The following is a 17,320-nucleotide window of genomic DNA, read 5'->3' on the forward strand; positions in this document are numbered from 1 at the left end:
TATTTGACCTTATCACATGCTGCCTTTTACTTATTTTTACCTCAATACCCTTTTACTCTGAGAAAATTTTAAGTGAAATAATAAATCATGTTTAATACTTACTATTATCAACACACTGTCCTACACAGAGAGATCAGTGAAAACTTGATTACTAAAATATAAATTCAAAATATATGGAAGTGTCCAGAGCATTCTCATGCATGCATATATTTTTCCCAATTAATTTGTTTACACTATGTTTCTTTGTATTTGTCATAATATGTACCCAGAGCCTGGAACATAGTAGGTACTCAATTAATATTTCTTGGTAGATTTTATTTCTTTATGTGAGTTATCCTCCAGTTTCTTCCTTCAGGTGGCAAGTTGTGTTTTGGCAACAATCAAAATTACAATGTAATACATTGAACTACATTCAAATATATGGATTATTTCACCCCATTCCCAATGAAATCCAGATGTGCTATTTCACCAATGAAACCAGCCCTTTATCAAAGTTCCATTAATCTCCTGAAGGTACCACTGTGCTCATTAACTAAATGTCAGGTAGGCACAGAAGCTACTTGGGATTTCACTTAATAAACCGGAACAATTTAAAGTAATTACTTATATCTTGTGAAAAGAAGCCAATGAGTAGCCAGTTTAACCTGCTAGAGACCTGTGGGGGAAAGAACCCATAAAGCGAGGGGGTTGGGAATAGCAGCTTTATTCCCTTTGCCAAGGCTTTCAAGTCAAGCAATTATTTACCCTGAAAAGGTACAGAGTTGACTTTAGGAAAACCTTTAATAATAATTTCAAATGTTTGTGGAACACTTAAAAATGTTAAATTGCCCAATTGACTGCCTAGATTTAGCTTATTTATCTGAAAACTTATTTTAGTAACTACCCGAATTATAGTTTCCCTTTTTATCCAATTTCCCACATTAATGTGATTTACTTTCCAGAATTCTGAACAGTGCTTTATGCCACTCGCAAGAGCAAAGAAATAAATTATTAAATGTATGACTTTGCACACAGTAATTTTCAATATATGGATTATCATTTGGACTTATTTTAATTCTGCACACTATACATTATTTAGTATACTTTAAAATGCTTTCAAGAAAGAACTAAAATTAGGCCACTTTTTTCAATATAATAGACTAGTTATAATAGATAATTAGGAAAATTATAGATATTTCTATATTGTTATACATAAAACAAATTTATATAATATTAATTACTATAAAGTGAGTTTATTCCACAACATACAAAGCTACCATAATTAGAGAATTGAACAAGTAGATCCAATTTTTAAGTACTTAGATTCTATAATCCATATTATCTGAAGGTCAAATGATGTATTTCCCTCATCTGAAAATGACATCATCCACTAACCTATTAGGTTAATAAGCTACTCAAAGAAAGTGAAAGATAATCAATATCTACTGAACACTTAACATATCCAGATACTTTTCATATAAGTCTATTTAAACCTTCACAACAAACTTTTAAGGTGAATACCTTCCCACTTTGCAGATGAGGAAAATGCATTTTCAGAGCATAAGTTTACTCACCCAGAGCCAACACCTAGAGGAGCTTTGACTGATGTCTGAAGACGTGTGCTCATCACCAACATCCAGACATCTCCCTCAACCAAAGGTCTTCAGTTAAACAAACAAAAAAAGCAAAATAATGTTTCTACTGTAATCAAAATGTCCATATTCCTTACCAAAATATGACCTCAAATGGTCCCTTATAAATATCTTTAAGGTTTTATTTTATTTTTATGTTGTTATTGTTTAAAGTGTTACAAATAGTAGTACAATATGTCTCCTTTCCCCCTCCCATTGACCTCCCCCGGGAATGACCTGCATCAGTAAGTTGACAGTCGTGCCATTCATCAAAAAGAGTGACCATTCAAGAAAGAGCAGTCTTGAGGGGAAGCCCATGCCCTAACTCCCCCCCCCCCACCCCGACCCCTGTGTCAGTGTCTGTGTCCATTGGTTATGCTTATATGCATGCATACAAGTCCTTTGGTTGATCTCTTACTGCTCCCCCTGCCCCCAGCCCTCCCCTGCCTTCCCATGTAGTTTGACAGTCTGTTCATCTTTAAGGGTTTTTTTTTCCATTTTCCCTAAAAAAGTCACAAAACTTACCTTCTACCTGCACTAGTTGCCTCATTTAGGCCACATTCAGTGAGCATATATTAAAGGCCCATTCAAATTGGGGTGCTTCCAAGGACCAATAAGATACCGTTGCTCCCACAAAAATGCTTTGGTAAGTAGGAACAATAGGCAAACAGATGGTATAAAATAAGGGCTTTGATATTCACAGAGTAATAGGGATCACATCAGAGGTGGCCTAAACCAGACTGGTGTGGGCAAGGTCTCTTCAAACAGAGAGGCCTATGCTGATTCCTAAAGGAAGAGTATTAGCCAAGTGACAAGTTAGAGAAGGCATCTCAGGAAGCCGGAAAATCATACTAGCAGCACTGAAGTGAGAAAGCGTGGTATACTCTGGTAATGGGAAATATCTTAGTACTGCTGGGCTATAAAGAATAGATGGCTAAAGGAGAGAGAGGGCTGGTAATAAATGACACTCGGCAGCTAAGTCAGGACCAGCTCTTAAGGTACAGTAAACCTTCTGGAAGGCAATGCAGACGCATGAAAGGATTTCATTCAACCAGGGGGAATGACTGGGTTTATATTTTAAATAGTTCATTCTGGGGAGAGTGTGAGGAATGGACTAGATAGGAGAACATTTCGAAGGCTGCCACAATAGCCAAGACAAGAAAATAAGGACTTTGACTACATTTGTGGCTGTAGGGATGGAGGTAAATTCCAGAGACATGGAAAACGTGAACTTGGAGAAAACTTAGTGAGGGTGATAAAAGCTCAAAAAAGAATCTGAAATTGTTTCCTGGAATGACCTGCATCAGTAAGTTGACAGTCGTGCCATTCATCAAAAAGAGTGACCATTCAAGAAAGAGCAGTCTTGAGGGGAAGCCCATGGGTTCATAATTAAACATGTGAGCTGTTTAGTAGGTCTTGCTTGAGTGCAGGAGAGAGGTCAGGTCACTTAAACACAGATTCCAGTTTGTATATCATTTTGAAAGCCATGGATATGAATAAGAACATGTTAGTTAGGTGCTCTTACTTCCTGGAGAAGGTGGGAGGTGGAGTGAGAAGAGAGAACCACAGAGCATGATATTTAAGGTGTGGTCAGCAGCAGAAGAGCCAGGGTAAGTAAACACGGAGCAACGGACACCCAGGAGAATCTGGTGTCATAGAAACCATGGGAGGACAGCTTCCCAAAGGAGGACGTGGTCAGCAGTGTGTAATACTTCAGAGAGCACCGGTCAGATCAACAACGAGCCAAACACAATGGATTTAGCAACAGAGATGATGTTGACAAATATTATGAGAGCTGGGTCAGTGGAGTTATGGGAATGGAAGCCAGACTAACACTCTCATCTGATAGAATTTCCTGAATAAAACAAAGAAATAATCCATAACTCTTATTTGCTAAAGGCTTTGTGCCAAGTATAAAGTTTAAAATTTTTTTTCTTTTGTTTTTGAAATATAGCATTATTATATTTTTATTTTTAATGATCTTAGAGAGAAGGAGGGAGGGACACACACACACACACACACACACACACACACACACAGAGGGAGAAACATCAATGTAAGAGAGAAACATTGATCTTTTGCCTCCTGCACGTGCCTGACTGGGAATCGAACCAGAAATGTTTTGGTGTACAAGACGACACTCCAACTGACTGAGCCACACCAGCCAGGGCAAAGTTTAAACTTTCTTCAAGCACCTTCATTTAATTGGCAATTAAATAAGTAAAGTATACATGCCCTTTCCTTAATTGCAGCTTTCATAATCTATTCACTTTCATGTACAAACAGGCTCATCTGTTAAAGCTGAGCTTACATGCAAAAATTAATGTTAACTCAAACCAGTTGACACAGATTCGCATAGGGAGTATGGTTAGAAGAAACCTAGAACATAATTCCAATTCTGGTAATTTGCAGACACAGCACAGAGATTCATTTAAAGCTAAGTCCTAAAATATTCTGTTGTCTTCCTTATATACATACAAATCAGAAGGTTATTTTAATAGAATTCACTGTTTATTTGTTTTTTAATAGTGGTACTAGAAGTTAGAATTAACCCCTAATCTATAGTTAATCGTATTACATTTGGTTTTTACTGGTGGAGTTTTCTTTCAGAGAATATGATTTATCAACAAACATGCCTAAATCTGAGTAATAATGATTCTCATCTCCATTAATTTTTTTAAAAAGATATCTTCCTCTTTCTCTAATTTATTAAACAATGAGGGCAAGTGGAGTTAATTTTTCTTGCCTTAATAATGTTCAAAGACAGCACTTAAATTGTAGCCTGTTTATAAATTTCAATAATATTGTAAATACATGTATATAAGGCAAAAATATGTGGAATATGTGTTTAAGTGTGTGTGCAAAGTGTTGCAAAATGTTTGAATGAAGTTTTTCCTGTGTGTGTGTGTGGGGGGGGGAGGTTGAGAGAGAGAGAGAGAAAGGCAGAGGAGAAACTCTCCTCTCTGCCTGATCCCGGGTGTTATTTAGTGAGAACGAGGTGTCCGGAGCTGCTAAACCCATTAATTTGGTCTAGTGATGGCAGAGCAGTAAAAAGGAAAGAGCCTGTGTCTGTGATGACACTGTGAAGCTATTCAGCCAACCAGGAACAGCTCCCTCGACTTCTTGTTAGGTATGATAGTGGCCCTAATGGTTAAACTCATTTTTAAATAGGGTGTTTGTTCCCTTTCAATCAAGAGGACTGATTTTATATACAACACACACATTCACAGTGCATTATGTACTGCAAGATTCTACATTTGGTTCTCTAAGATAGAATTTCCTTTATAACTTATTCATTTATAACTTATTAATAAATAAAGGAGGTTTTAGCCACACCATTTAGATGAATCATTTAGTCAAAACTGATCTGTTGTAAAAGTCTGGAAAAGGCTAGCCTGTTCAAACACGAAAGTAGCAAAAGCTACTCTGATGAAAATTAGGATTGAAAACAGGCTTCATAAAAAAAAGTAATAATAATAATTAGTAGGAAACAATTAAGTTTGGATTGTTAAAAATAAACATGATTTTTGGCCACCGTACAATTAAGTTATGACATTTTAAAAAGAATCAGTTATAACTAATAGCAAAAGATACATCAAGTTTTAAATCTCTGTGTCCAGGGAATATTTAAATTAAAAAAAAACTTACTTTAAAATCTTTCAATTAAATCAACACAACTGTGCATGATTTTTGACCCACCATTATAAATTATAACACCCCAAGAGAAATACATCATATTAACTCTAGTAAAGAGGATAATATGGAATTGCATTAAGAATAAATACATTTTGCTCCTTATTCAGAGATTTCAATTAATTTTGAAATTTCCTTTCTACTTTGGAATTTGAATAAATTATAATTTAAAGGGGGAATTTATATATATATATATATATTTTTTTTTATTATTAGTTAAGGTATTACAAATGTGTCCTCATCCCCCCCATTAACCCCCAACCTCCCCCCCACACACAAACTCATGCTCCCATCCCCCTGTTGCCATGTCCATTGGTATGGCTTATATACATGTATACAAGTCCTTCGGTTGATCTCTTCTTAAAGGGGGAATTTGAATGCTCTTTCTGGACTTGATTCTTGTGAGGGAAATTATCTTTTAGTACCGTGGAAATGACGAAAAACTTGGAGAGGAGGTAGAAAGGAAACCCATGGAGTCATAATGCTCTCACAAAAGAAAGCTAGATTGAGTCCAACAAACTCACCTGAGGGATTAGGAAAGCAGATTTCCAATAGTCAAAGATGGGCACAAGTAAAAGTGACAAATAGTGTAAGAGAACAGAATACTCTCAATATTGGAATTATTTGCGATTGTAGTATTAGAACTTGAATGAGGAAGAAAAGCAAGCTGTGTGCAAAGCTCTCCGGTGTGCTCAGATTTAAAAGGGCAGGAGCTGGAGATGAAAGCACAGACAAGGCCAAGGGTGATGAGGGAAGGGCACCCACCTGAAACAGGTTCAGAGCGTTTGATGCACAAAGGCCTCTGAAGCATATCCTTGAAAGCAAAAATGTCTGTGGCTCAGCAGTGAAGCACAGGAAGAAAGGGATAGGACCATTGCTTGCTCTAGTAGAGAAAACTCAGAACCATTGTGTTTCCATCTTGTTTCCATCTTGGCCATCAGGAGACTTCACTCTGGAAAGAGGAGAGCCTGCTGCCTGAGAGCAACCAAGGCCCCACATGGGGGACCTAATGAGAGCTTGCTCTGTTGTCATCCCAGGGTGAAGTCTCCGATGCCCCACGAGAATACTTCCCAGAGACCCAAGAGGCTTACAGATGACAGAGGACCATCCTTGGGCATTTTTGAGTAACCATGGCGACACGCACAGAAGGGCCTAAGCTACCTGGCGAGGGCTCTTATTTTGTTTTGTTTTAATAGAGGCTACTACTCTGGTATATAAGAATATTATATTTAAGGTAAATTCTGACTTCAACAAAACATCCTTCTTTTTCAAGAGGGAAGGGAAGTTAGTAATATTAACCACAGGCCAAGTGCTTTACAGCACGCTCCAGGAAAATTTAAGATTTTCGGTAAGATTATTGAGAAATTAATTCAGCAAATTACATGGAACCAACCTAAATTTAATAAAGTCACTACATGCTGGGTGTTTTTTAAATTGATTTTGAGAGAGAGAGAGAAACACTGATTTGTTGTTCCACTTATTTTTTTTTTTTAATTCAGTCTCCATAGAGACTGTCAAAAATTACCAAAGCCAACTATATTTCAAGTTGTCATGCTGGGTATTGGGAAAAGTTTTCAATTAGCAATAAGCATGACTCCGATAAACCTCATTATGATATTTATGCATTCCTTGGTTGCCTCCTGTATGGGCCCTGACTGGAGACCAAACCCACAACATTGGTGTATGGGGACGAAGCCCTAACCAACTAAGCTACCTGGCCAGGCTCTTTTTTTGTTGTGTTTTGTTTTGTTTTAATAGAGGGTACTACTCTGGTATATAAGAATATTTAAGGTGAGTTCTGACATCAGCAAAACATTTCACAAAGTCACATGGCATTCTCTGTCTTTCAAACCTAAGATTTTTTAAATTTTTTTATTTTATTGATTTTTCACAGAGAGGAAGAGAGAGGGTTAGAGAGTTAGACACTTGTAAAGGCCATACTTTAAATTTTCACCTTATGCCTAATGGAAAAGAGGGTCAGTTGTGGAAATACATGGCCTAAATTCAGTTCTACTTTTTATTGTACCTGGGGAAAATTACTTAACTTATCTGAACTTTACTTTCTTATCTATAAAATGGGGATAATAGCCCTGGACAGTGTTGCTGAATGGTTAGAGCATCAGTCTGTGCACCAAAGGGTTGTGGGTTCCATTCCTGGTCAAGGGCATGGTTCAAACCTGGTCCCGGTAAGAGTACAAGGGCAACTAATCAATATGTCTCTCACATCAATATTTCTGTCTCTCTTTCTCCCTCCCTCCCTTCCTCCTTTCCACTCTCTCTAAAAAAAATAATCAATGGAAAAATATTCTTAGGTGAGGATTTTAAAAAAATAGAGATAATAATATCTATCTCAAAGGGCAGTATTAATTTAAACAATATATATAAAGCACAAATATTTAAAATCCTTAATAAATATCATTGTTGATGCCATTAATGGTGGTAATACTTTCAAATTAATTTCATTTGCAAGTGAAAATGGTCTTCTCCATCTCTATTGGGTAAGATTTTGTTTGCAAGCAATAGCCCACCTGACTACAAGTGGCTTGGTCAATGTGCGTTTGTTTTCTTCATGTAACAATGTCAGCCGTGCTGGTCTTGAATTGGTCCAGAGTTCACCACGTCATGGCTTTGGGTCAGCATTGCCATGATTCTCTTGAGCTTTCCCTCATGGCCACAGGATAAGCCACTGCAGCTGCTCCAAACAGGAAGGAAACAGGAACAGGCACTCATCAGAGGCCTCTCGCCCATGATCTGGCAGGAAAATCATTCTCAGACATCCTCCCTCCTGTCCTGCTGCCTTTTCCTTAGGTCATCTAGTGGGACACATGGCCATCCCTGGCCACAAAAGAGGCTGTGAATGAAGTACCTTCCATTTTCAGCCACAAGAGTGGGAGAGGGATCTGCAACAAGGGAAAACGTAAACCAGTGTTTGCCACCTTATTTTCCCTTTGTTTTTCCTTTTCATGATCAAGCAGATATATTTTTTTCAAAGGCTCAGTTCAGATGCTTAAGCCCAAATATAATAATACCTTACCTCACTCCACACACATGATTATTGTCAGAGCTAAATACATAAATAAATACACCACTCCCATCTCCCTAATGCAGAAAAACAGGTAACTGTTAACCAATTTAGAAATTACAAATATCCCCTCACCCCACCCCCCAAATTGGGCAGCACTGAGAATTGCTTCTGGCCTGATGACTCACTCTTTTGTCCCTTGTGTTTCACACTTTCTTTCCCAGAAATCCTTCTGATCTCATCTCCCTGATTTCTTCCTCTTCCATTAGCTGGATCAAATATCTTTCAAAATATCACCTTCCTCTTTAGCAATGCAACAGGAACAGAATGACATAAGGGATTGAGTGAGTGAGTGAGTGTCTGTGTGTGTGTGTGTGCATGTAGAGAATGTGGGCAGAGAAACTAGATTTGCCTTTGAACTTCACCCTCTTAACCTTCAAACATAAAATAAAAAATCCATCCACAGCTTTCTGATTATTCCCAGACTTGGCTCTCTTTCTATCCTCCCCCATACCTGTCACTCCCTGGCCAATGCACTCCCTGCTTCCCACCCCCTCAAAAAAGAAAAAAGTCAGGATTCTGGAAAGATCTCCATCTGCTGAAGAAGAAAAACAGAAATTATCAGAACTAGAAGCCTCCTCGCTCTCTACTGCACCCCATGCAGTAGGTTATGGAAACCTCTTCTGCTGCCTGCCTTTCACAGAAGCATTTTGTTCCTTCTCCCTCACTGTAGGACTTGCCTAACCAGCTGCCTTGGGCCAGTCTTGTTTCAGAAAGATAACAAAGACTCCCAAACACAGAGCAGGGCCTCACCCACAGCCAGTATGGGCCAGTAAAATGGAGCTGAGTTGGAGAAGTCAATGCTTGTGCACCACTGAAGAAATACAATCAAAATTGTTCTACTCTGGGCAAAAGCAATACAAAATAAAATTCTAGTGGGATAAATGGTGGGTCCCTCTGCATCAGATAAGGATGTTGAGGCTTGTCAGGCACATCAGAGAAAGCCCATATCGTGCAGGGTAGAAGCTCTAAACCAGCAGCGGAGTGACCCATCTCCAAGAAGATGGGCATCTTTAGGAAGATGTGGGACTTCCAGAACCTCTACGTTTTATTCTGAGTGATGAGGTCCTCCATCTTCAAAGGCCCTTCACAAATATGAAATAGCTAACAGAGAACTAAGATGGACGGGTCACCTGAAACAGTGTCCAGGGAAGAAGTGTTGATAAACTGGTTGGGAATATATTACCCAGAAGAGAAAGGCACTTAAACTCACAGGACCAAGGCCCCTAGCACTGCTAGCGCTAGCTATAGTGTAGTGGGTAAGGACTGTTTCTGGTGTCCTACTTTCTGAGTGCAGATTCTGCTGGTGTTGATTTTGGATGAAGTCCCTGCCATTCTGTGAGAACTGGGTGCAGAAGATGACCCATGTGCATGCACAGAACCGGCCCATACTAACTGTGAGAGTTAGCTTCTGATACTGAGTTCCTCCCACCTTGATTCAGATAAAACTGCAACTTTTCACAAGGGCCTGAGGCTATGAAGAAGCCTTTGTAAGGAGAGCCAGATACCGTTTTTTTTTTTCAGGAAAAGTCACCTGATCATTTGTGGATTGCATAATAAATAGGTGGTCCTCAGAACTCAATTTGAGAAATACCGCTAAAGCTTTCCATTAGGAGATAATCCTATTAAATTTAAAAATTTTGGCTAGATGGGGATTTGTAATGTTCTGTGGAAAGTCTCAAGTGTCTCTGATAACACTGAGTGAATGTAATAACAATGACTCCTTGCATTTATGAGCTGCTTCTTAGCTATCATGTGCTTACACATGTGTTGTTTTATTTAATGTCTGCTGGATTATCAGTAAGTCCTACCTGCTGGAGATTGCCACCAGTCTACTGTAACAGAAGTTTCTGGTTTGGGGTCTTGGTTCCTTATAGGATTGGCTTGGAAAGTTAACTTTGTTATTGTTACTTTTATTGTGGTGATTCCGTAGGCAGCTGCCATTCTCCAACAAACCCTTTGTCCCTCGTGGATCAGGGCACACCCACAAAATATTACCATTTATATATATATATATATATATATATATTTTTTTTTTAAATATATTTTATTGATTTTTTACAGAGAGGAAGGGAGAGAGATAGAGAGTCAGAAACATCGATGAGAGAGAAACATCGATCAGCTGCCTCCTGCACATCTCCCACTGGGGATATGCCCGCAACCCAGGTACATGCCCTTGACCGGAATCGAACCCGGGACCTTTCAGTCCGCAGGCCGACGCTCTATCCACTGAGCCAAACCGGTTTCGGCATACCATTTATATATTATAAAATAATATAAATGCCCTGAAACAGAGGCTTTTAAACATATTTGTCATAGATATTCCAAGTGTGGCTTGTCAAGTACCTGCATCAGAAACATATTTTTATGTAAAAACGCAAACATGCAGAGATCAAAATTCCATCTTGGCATAGTAAATCCACATTTCTGGGCATGAGGACTATATATCCATGGTTTAAACAAGCACCTTAAACAACCCTTAGACACACTAACAATTAAGCATATGTAATTGTTTTAATGTCTCAAGAACTCACTAAAAAGTTAAATTCTGCCCAGCTGCTTGCTGGGCAAATGGCATACATATATATATATATAAAATGCAGGCATATTTATGAGGACTCAGATGTGTGGACCAGTCACTAACCCAGCAAAAATCACACCAAATCAGCCCTAAGGAACCCAGGGCCAGGGAGAGAGTGAAGCACTCATAAGGCATAAAATTTAAGGGTAGCCAAAAGTCTCAGTAATCAAGATAAATAATATCTTTAAAAAATTTTTTTTCATCAATTTTAGAGAGAAGGCAGAGGTGTGTGTGTGTGTGTGTGTGTGTGTGTGTGTGTGTGTGAGAGAGAGAGAGAGAGAGAGAGAGAGAGAGAGAGAGAGAGAAGGAAACATTGATGTGAGAGAGAAATATCAATGGGTTGTTGCCTCCCACACCCAGACTGTGGATAACCTGGCAACCTAGGCATGTGCCCTGACTGAGAATCAAACCTGCCACCTTTTGATGTACAGGATGGCACTTCAACCAACTGAGCCATACCTGCCAGGACAAGATAAGTAATATCTTAAATAAAAACTTTCAAATGGCAGGCAGTCCGGGTAAGAGAAGAAGCTTACAGAAACCAAGCCTTCCCCGTTTCCGCGGCCGGCATTTGTTTGTTTGTTTTCACTGAATCCTGTTCATGGGACATTTCGGATACAGACACTCACCTGTGCTGAAGAGAGGAAGAGGGTGTGGAGGAGTGGAATCTGGGGAGAGTCTGAGGAGAGAAGGGGGGCCGGGAGAGGTGGCAACGAATTGAGTGCTGAGACACCCCTGAGCCCAGGACTAGGGCAGCCATTCTCTCCGGAGAGTGAGACTCCTCCCCCCAGCCCCCAGGCAAGGAGCACAGCCACACCCAGATTCCACCCTGTAGGAGATCAAGGATTAAAATACCCTGATCAGTCCCTGGGAGTTAACAGGGTCTGGCCTATAGAGGGATTTTCAATCCCAGCAACAACACAGCACTGGTAACTATTACGCAGCCAGCTCTGGGCAGTGAACTCCCACTGGACAGAGAGGCCCTATAGCCTCAGAGGCCAACCCCAGAACACTGCCACCCAGAGGCTGACCCACAAACTGACTCTTTGCTTAACACAAAATAAGGCAGTCTGGGAAACAAATGCGGCTTGCTTTAAAATAAGGACTGTGGTTTACAACACAGAGGAACAGTGTATCGCAGGGAAACTCAACACCCTCCTGAATACCTGGCAGGTCTAAGGCGAGCCACACTGAAGAATAGAAGAACCGAAGGACCTTCACTACTGCAATATTTTTTTTTTCTTTTTTCACCTTTTAACTAAGAAACCAATTTTTTTTTATTTTATTTATTTTATTTATTTTTTCTTTTCTTCTTTTTTTTTCTCTTCTTTTTTCCATCACCTGATTTTACCCTTTTAATTACTACCTTCTTATTTTTAACCAGTATTATTACTGCTACCATTTTACCATTTTTTTTTAAAGTGCCATTTTATTTTCTCTTTATTTTATTTTGGGATTAGTGTTCTCCATTCTATTTTCATCGTTATATTATTGGTTGTTTCTAGTTTGCATTCATCTCCAGGGAGCTGTTGCTGGAATTTGTTAGGATTAATGGCTGTTCTATAGGAGTATTCTCCTCATATAAAAAAGTCTCTTCCCCTCTTCCACTTCATTCTCTCTTTTCGCTCTTTTTTTTCCTTTTCTTTTCTTATCTCGCTTTTATTTTCCCCCCTCCTTTTTCCCAATTTCATTTTTGCACTCCTTTTTTTGGTCCCTACTTTTCTTTTCTTTTTTCTCTTTTATCTTTTTCTCTTCCTTCTTCCTTATCCCCTAATTCTCTTAATTCAGGTGGTCACCTTTATTTGGGGTTATTAATATCGTGAATATATTTGTGTATAGTGCCTGGTACGTGGTGCCTTGTTGTGTTGTATTTTGTGCCTTTAAATCAACGCAGCAGATCCAAGCAACAGCAACCTCCTGAGCACCACACCCTCTGCTGAGGAACAGCAGCTGTACGTGAAACCTCGCCCCACCAGCCAGAAGACCCACCACAGCTGTGAACAGCACCCACCAGAGGAGCTGCTGCCAACTGAAGAGCAGCTGCTACCGCAACCGCCCGAAGAGCAACCACAGACCAAGGAGTCACTGCCACCAAGGGAGCAGCCACTGAACGACTCAACGTCCAGATATGTCAGTGAGATCAAACATGGGTAGACAAAGAAACCCCCAAAGGAAAGAGAAGGAGGACTCTCCAGAAAAGCAGCTAAGTAATACAGAGGCATGCAACATGACAGATAAAGAATTCAGAATAAGGGTCCTAGAGTGCATAAACCGGATGGAGGAAAAAAATCGACAACCTCTGCAAGAAGCAAGACGAAACAGATGAAAAAATCGATAACATATGGAAGAAGCTAGAAGAAACAGATGAAAAAATCAACAACTTAAGTAAGACCCAAGAAGAAATGAAGAGTGATATAGCTGCAATGAAAAACTCCATTGAAAGTATCAACAGTAGACTGGGTGAAGCGGAGGACCGAATTAGTGAATTAGAAGACAAGGAAGCAAAACACACCCAAATTGAACTGCAATTGGAGAAAAAAATGAAAAGACAGGAGGAGAGCCTAAGGGAGCTTTGGGACAACATGAAACGAAACAGCATACGAATAATAGGGGTACCAGATCAACAGAAGGATGAACAAGGATTAGAAAACCTATTAGAAGAAATAATATCAGAAAACTTCCCTGAGGTGGGGAAGAAAAAAGTCACACAAGCCCAGAGAGTCCCAAACAAGGTGAACCCGAAAAGACCCACACCAAGACACATCATAATTACCATGGCAAATGTTCAGGACAAAGAGAGAATCTTACAGGCTGCAAGAGAGAGACGGAAAGTTACATACAAGGGATCTCCCATTAGATTGTCAAATGATTTCTCAACAGAAACACATCAGGCCAGAAAAGAATGGACGGAAATTTACAAAGTGATGCAAAGCAAAGGACTGAATCCAAGAATACTCTATCCAGCAAGGCTATCATTCAAACTTGAAGGGGAAATAAGAAGCTTCACAGATAAAAAAAGGCTAAGGGAGTTTATCACCACCAAGCCAGCAATGCAAGGAATGCTAAAGGGACTGGTATAAAAATAAGAAATAAAAAGCTCAGAAAGAAAACAGCCACACAAAAACAGAAATGCCTACAAACAAGTACCTTTCAATAATAACTTTAAACGTAAACGGACTAAATGCTCCAAACAAAAGACATCGAGTGGCTGAATGGATAAAAAAACATGACCCATACATCTGCTGTCTACAAGAAACCCACCTCATTAGAAGGGACTCACACAGACTGAAAGTGAAAGGATGGAAAAATATCTTTCAGGCAAATGGAAAGGAAAAGAAAGCTGGGGTAGCAATACTTATATCGGACAAAATAGACCTCAAAGTGAAGGCCATAACAAGAGATAAGGAAGGCCACTTCATAATACTAAAGGGATCAATACAACAAGAAGATATAACCCTGGTAAACATATATGCACCCAATGCAGGAGCACCCAAATTCATAAAAAAACTCTTGGAAGATATCAAAGGAGAGATCGACAACAATACAATCATAGTAGGGGACTTTAATACACCACTAACAGCACTGGATAAGTCCTATAGACAAACAATCAGCAAAGATACAGCAATCCTAAATGACTCACTAGATCAGATGGACTTAATAGACATCTTCAGAAAACTTCACCCCAAAGCCAGGGAATATACGTTCTTCTCAAGTGCTCATGGGACATATTCAAAAATAGACCATATATTGGGTCACAAGCAAAGTATCCCCAAATTCAAGAAAATTGAAATCATAAAAAGCGTCTTCGCAGACCACGATGGCATAATATTAGAAATAAACTACAATAAAAACAACCCAAAATACTCAAACACCTGGAAGCTGAATAGCATGCTATTAAATATTGATTGGGTTACCAATGAAATCAAAGAAGAAATTCGAAACATCCTGGAAACTAATGACAATGAAAACACAACAATCCAAAACCTATGGGACACAATGAAAGCAGTCCTGAGAGGGAAGTTTATAGCTCTACAGGCCTATCTCAACAAACAAGAAAAAATGGTAGTAAATCATCTAACTCTACAACTCAAAGAATTAGAAAGAGAGCAACAAGAAAACCCCAGAGTGAGCAGAAGGAAGGAGATAATAAAGATTAGAGCAGAAATAAATGACATAGAGACCAAAAAAACAATACAGAAAATCAATGAAACCAAGAGCTGAAAGACATCTTTAATATTTTCTCTGTGGGCTCACGTTTAAATTGAGGAAAACTGCTGAGTTCTTAAATTATCTGGGTAGGATCTGGATTCTCTATTTTTGCAATTGATTTTATCACAATATGATTTTTACGTCTTTATACCATTCACAGTTGTGTTTTTTTTAATTCACTGGATTGGAAACAAATTCAAGGAACTATTTCAGGACTAATTCTCATGCATTATTTACTTTATACAACAGGTCAAGTAACAGTTATTGGCGTAACAGACTGCACTTGTAAATGAATGATAAACACTTCACATCTGGAATATGTTTGCATAACTATTAAAGAGCTGCTTATTTAAAAATAAAATAAATAAATAAATAAATAAATAAAAACTTTCAAATGAAATTTAATGCAAAAAAAAAAAATCCAAGATGAACAAAGTTTCAAAATTTTAAATAAAGACAGAATCAGTATTAATCCATTTTTCCTTTTGCCTCAGGCTCAGATATGGCTGAGCCTGGAGCTGAGGATGGCTCTTTGCTCTCTGGGTCAGCACGCTGGCTAGATGATCCTGGTCCTGCCTTTTATTATATCTAAAGGTGGAGCCTGGGACAAGGGGAGTGCCAACTTCTCCTCATGTTATGGTTCAGAGGATTTGAGGTCAAAAACCTAATTTCATTAACTTGGACCCATTGTTTTTTCCTTTGAAAATAAAAGTTAGATGGAGTTCTGTGGTCCTTAACCAAACAGAATTTTATTCCAGTGACAAAATTAATTTGCCTAAGACATATAGGCTCATAAGAAGCCTTACGGACTGCTGATGCTCAATTTAAGGGACTCAGCAGCAATTTGGATGGCCAAATAGGACCCTCTGTGGGGTGTCCCTCTTCCTCAGATGCTGCTTTCTGATAGACTCTTCTGGGAGTGTAAAATTTTAAATCCTTTCTAAACATCAATGATTGGCATAATTGGTGTAATTATAGGTATCTAAAAGGCAGAAAATGCCTATGTAACAGCTGCCAATAGATGGTTTCAGGAAACATGCAGTCACTTGTGGAAAGCCAGGCTCGGGTATAAACGCTTGGGTAATATTACTTCCAGATGGACCAACTTGAATCAGAGATGGCACAGAGATAGAAAGAAAAGAGCTCTCTCCGCTGGGACTGAGCCAACCAGGAACCCAGGGGCAGGAAGTGCGTGTTCAGGAAGAGGGCCTCCCCTGACTGTATGGTGAGAGTGTGCAGGTTAGAGAACCACAGTAAGCTCCATCCACTTAGGACAGGGGGGACTAGAAATAAATAGCTTCAGTTATCTTTCCTCAGGCTTATTTTTAAATGTCCCACGGTTTTTAAGGCCTCTGTTCATGGTAGCAAAATGGAAAAAGCAATAGGCAGTCCCCACTTGCAAAGGTCTTTTTATAAATGGCCATGGAGGAAATGGGAATACCTTGGATTTCTCTACTCCCTAAATATGTGGGGCTAGGTTTCATTCATAAAATGCTTGTGGGCTATGGAGAAGCTCTTTAAGCCGGTTTTGTTAGTAATAGGCATTGGAACCTGCAACTTTTGAACACTGCCCTTAATACCCTCCCACTTTTAGAGAACATGTGGGTTTGGAAGGGGAAGAGGAATTATTTGGGAGAAGTTGAAACAACTTAGAGGAATTGCTCCTCCTGCAGATTCCCAAGGCCAACTACCAGTTAGCCTGCCAAAATGGCGACCAAATGCTAACCTGCAGCTAAAGAATTCTCCCCCCACATTTCCTAAAGGTTTTTACTTCATTAGGTCAAATTACTGCTCTTCCCTTTTTTCTCTCTCTCCCTCTCTTCAGCAGAACTTCTATAAATGAATGGCTTTATTGAACTTAACTAGTATCTTCCTTTTAAAATGTAAATATGTCACCCTAGCTGGTTTGACTCAGTGGATAGAGCATCAGCCTGTGGACTGAAGGGTCCGGGGTTCAATTCTGGTCAAGGACACATGACCAGGTTGCCCAGGTTGCAGGCTCGATCCCCAGTGGGGGTTGTGCAGGAGGCAGCCGATCAATGGTTCTCTCTCATCATTGATGTTTCTATCTCTCTCTCCCTCTCTGAAATCAATAAGAATATATAAAAAATGTAAATATGTCTAAGAAACTGAGGATCATCTAAT

At 39.3% G+C, this 17,320-nt stretch overlaps 1 non-coding gene across 1 annotated transcript; it reads right to left on the bottom strand.

Moving 5' to 3' along the window:
- Positions 1-6,802: 6,802 nt before the first annotated feature.
- Positions 6,803-6,938, bottom strand: LOC118677769. Its single transcript, XR_004974500.1, has one exon. It is a non-coding gene; the product is annotated as a U4 spliceosomal RNA (small nuclear RNA).
- Positions 6,939-17,320: the final 10,382 nt, after the last annotated feature.

This window comes from Myotis myotis, unplaced genomic scaffold, assembly GCF_014108235.1.
Source record: "Myotis myotis isolate mMyoMyo1 unplaced genomic scaffold, mMyoMyo1.p scaffold_m19_p_2, whole genome shotgun sequence".
NCBI lineage: Eukaryota > Metazoa > Chordata > Mammalia > Chiroptera > Vespertilionidae > Myotis > Myotis myotis.